The sequence below is a fragment of the Nelumbo nucifera genome, chromosome 8 (assembly GCF_055504915.1).
Source record: "Nelumbo nucifera cultivar China Antique chromosome 8, China Antique-T2T, whole genome shotgun sequence".
NCBI lineage: Eukaryota > Viridiplantae > Streptophyta > Magnoliopsida > Proteales > Nelumbonaceae > Nelumbo > Nelumbo nucifera.
In genome coordinates, this window is record NC_142656.1 from 34576900 (window position 1) to 34580860 (window position 3961).

At 41.4% G+C, this 3961-nt stretch overlaps 1 pseudogene across 1 annotated transcript; it reads right to left on the minus strand.

The window, feature by feature from the left end:
• Positions 1 to 1043: 1043 nt before the first annotated feature.
• LOC104603222 (F-box protein AFR pseudogene) lies at positions 1044 to 3092 on the minus strand (annotated as a pseudogene). The gene is made up of 2 exons (XR_016079747.1): positions 2621 to 3092; positions 1044 to 2528 (listed from the first exon to the last, which is right to left on the minus strand). The product of XR_016079747.1 is annotated as an F-box protein AFR pseudogene (transcript).
• Between the last annotated feature and the right edge of the window lie 869 nt (positions 3093 to 3961).

Genomic DNA, 3961 nt, shown 5'->3' on the forward strand with positions numbered 1-3961 from the left:
TATTACATGATTAGATGTGACATTAAAACAAGTGGAAGCTTCCACATAAGTGCCTCAAGATACTTGAGTTGTTTAGGATCTTGGGTTTCTTTCCTAGCCAAGTCTTTGAGGAAACCCCATCCATTATTGAATCAAAGTCTCTTTTTTCTTTTTATTTAGATATTTCTTGAGTGGTTGTGTCTACCATGATTCATGACAATTAGTACCTACAATTGCAAGTCCAGCGGCCTTTTACACCCATTTATGAGTGTGTGCTCATGATGCAGTCCAAGTCCACCACCAAAGAAAGGGTCAAGCAGCAGCAGCAGCATCAGTCAGCAGACTCAAAGCATCTTTTTAATAGAACATATCAGAGAAAAATCAAACTAATGATCAAAAGGATAAAAGGAATTTAGAACCTAGCCAAAAGGGAAAGGACTAGAGTTTGTCATGTTTAGAGTAGCTGAAATGGTTAGATTGTTAGATCCATTTTTAACACCAACATCTCATTTGGTGATGATCTGAAATCTCCAAACTATAATACTTTTATGTGGATTGTTTATTGTATATTTGTTAGTAAAACTAATTTTAAGTCTTATTATTTGACTAAAAATTTAACAAGTTCAACAACTAAATCATCCTTTAGTTACTTCTAGTCAAGATAGATATGGGAATTTAATCCTAATCTGAAAAAGATAAATCAACTAATAAGATTAGAATTTTAAATTTAATTAAGATTCTGGGTAATATCAAGTTCATAGCTTATCCTGTCACAAGCCCGAATCTCGAAATTTCTCCTCAATTGCTCTTATCATACTAGTGAGATGTTCCCTTTTTAGGAACAACTGAATCTTACCCATTACCTGCAAATCTGCAATCAATAAGAAATCTGACCGATCCAAATACATGGATTTTCAAGAGTACGATTTGAATTCAAATTTGAATATCTTATCATATATATATATATATCTGATTCAATTAGAATTGTAATAAAAAAGTTTTATGATATAATAATATACAATGCATAATAATATAATATTTCTGATTGGGTTGGGTTGTGACTGATCAAACCAAAGCATATATACATCCGAATTTAATCCATTAACTTCAGATCAATTTTTCCAATCCCATTTATTAAGATGAAGGGAGGTATCCAAATCTAGCTCTTATCAGATGGAATTCGGATTCAAAACAGATCTAATCCGACTTTTTTGCAACACCTACCCAAAAAGCACACATTAAATTAGCCTGACCCATAAATTGAAATCTCTTTATCACACATCCACCCACCAAACACATTAATCTTCCTCTGGAGTCTACAGAAGAGGGCAGAGGGGTTTGGCCAATTACACCCTCAAAACTCAAATGAGAAAACATCAAAAAAAAAAAAAAAAACCCAAATATGTAAAAAAGAAGCTGCCAAGCTCAAGCATAAATAATCTGAGCGCTTAAGGGCACAAAGTCATGGAACGCCTTTGGAGCCCTCACCTCATCCCACTCCACCCAAACCCTCTCCCCCTCTTCCAACACCCTACCCACAGCCACATCCAACCCACACGACACCACATATATCCTTCCGTCCGCACCACTCACCGCAAAAGGTCTCTGCATCGCTTCACACGGAAACCTCCCTCCCTCAACAAACCTCCACGTGTCACTATCTGGGACGTACATCTTCACCCTACAGTTACCATGCTCCGATATCACAAATAGCCTATCTCCCAGTACCACACTCACACCCGTCCATCCTTCCCTCATTCCCACCGTCATTTCTTCCCACGTGTCCTTCTCAGCGTCGTAGACCCCACCTCTCGGCGAGAAGCTGAACGGCCAGGTCCACCCTTCCGTCACGTACATGCTGTTCCCAACCACGGCCGCGTCGTACCTCGCCAACCCCGCGCGCATTTTAGCCACCGGCGCCCATGTGTCCTTCTCCGGATCGTAGCATTCGACCGTCGAGATCGCGTCCTCCAAGCCCACCCCACCGACTGCCAGGATCTTCCCGCCGATACTCCCGGCGGCGAAGAACGACCGTGGCGTCAGCATCGGCGATGCTAACGACCACCGGTTCGTCGACGGCCTGTAGGTCATGAGCGTTTGCAGCGATGTCTCCGTGTCGGAGCGCATCCCGCCGAGCACGTAAAGTGCACCCTGCCGTGACAGCGACGCGCAGGCGAAGCCAGGAGGGCACACAGGTTTGACGCAGGGCATGGGAGGTAAGACGAACCAACGACCCGATCGTGGGTCCAGGGCCTGCCACTGAATCTTGCCCGTCGGTTTGTGAAAGGCGAAGACGAATATGTAAGGCAAAGAGAGCGAGAGGGTTTTCTTGGAAAGCAGAAAGTTGGGGTTCGTGATGGCTCTGTTCCAAGACGAAGACACAGAACGAACCAGCGTCTGATAAGGGTAGGGGAGATGTAAAAGACAGTGCTCGGCGATCTCGTTCGGTAACCCAGGAATCAATGGCTCTGAGTTCTCCTTATTCTCTTCCAAATTCTCAACCGTTGCAGTCGTTGATGCTTCCAAAATCGCCATTTTCAAGCCCTTCTCTGCAAATCCAAAATTCCAGCGAATGAGAAGCGAGAAGTGGAAAGTATGAACAGAGTAAGAGACTAAGAAGTATAAAAAACAGTGGACTTACAGAGCTTGCTTGATTGTTCAATAGCTTGATGGATTGATTTTGCGGGATTTTTTTTCCTTTTTTTAATTTTTAATTTCGGATCGGATTGAAAGGTGTAAGGTGGGGTTTTGTCTTTAAAGGGTTTCTAGAACCAGATAATAAGGCAACGAAAGCCGCAAATGAGAAGCTGACGAAACGAGTTCCGCCATATCCGAAGAACAGAGACGCACTCGATTAAAGAAATGCTAAATAAACGGAATCAGGTGGGGGGTGACGTGAGCGAAACCGAGGACCAGTAAGAGCCTCCTCGAACGAAATGGACAGATCTGAGCTCCTTACGATTGCCGCGATCGTCACAGCAACGAACAAGTCGCCATAAAAATACGGAAAACAGAAAACTTAGAAGATGCTTTAATGGCTTCTTGCGTGGCTCCTTTTTCTGGCTTTATCTTAGGTTGGAAGGCTTCGCCATTAAAGTACCGAAGTGGGCAATGGCGAATAGGAAGCGAAGGACGGGTCATGTTAAAGACGTCAGATCGGTTCCTGTGCGTCTCACTTAAAGCCGTACATATAGAATATCTCCGTACTTGTAATTATTATTGATGAGGGAGATGTTCTTAATGCACGGCTGCAACGTGCTGTGAGTTGGTGTGAAGCATCAGAGTCGGTTCAGTAAAATACTGTAAAATCGAAGCAGAAGATAAAGCAAAATGATGCTATCAGTGTTGCTGGGGAAGTGGGGAGTGGGGGACCTCCATTCAAGTTCATGAACATTCTGTGGGGCCCTGCCATCAATCTCAAGGGCTTGATCCTATCCGTCCAATCCACATCCGAAACAACTACAGATGCCGCGGTTTTACTGTCTGTGGACTGAGACATCTCAAGGCCGTCGGATTGTAACTTGACTTACTGTGGGTCCCTGTTTGTTCGACTTACGAGAGAACTAACAGAACTAAAATCTACGCAGTTCTATGACTAGTTGGAACTTGGAAGATAATCTACTACCTACGGAAAAGAGATGGGATCTCTTTATCAAGCAGAAGTCACGTAGTCTCTGACAACACGGCTTTTAACGGTATATAATGAACTAACGGGATTCGTACATCATACATGTTTTATCAAGTAATAAAAATATATAATTGTTTTATATTTTATTTAATTTAATTTAATTTAATTTAATTGATTTTCTATTATTGATATTATTTTTGTTTTTTATTATTTTGATTGTTTTTTTAAGTTAGGTCAGTTTTAACATGATTATTTGTAAATCAACTAAAATTGAACTGATTCGTTATAAATTTATATTAATATTTTATATTTTAAATTTAATTTTTTTAATATATGAAAGTGAGAAAATTTCTA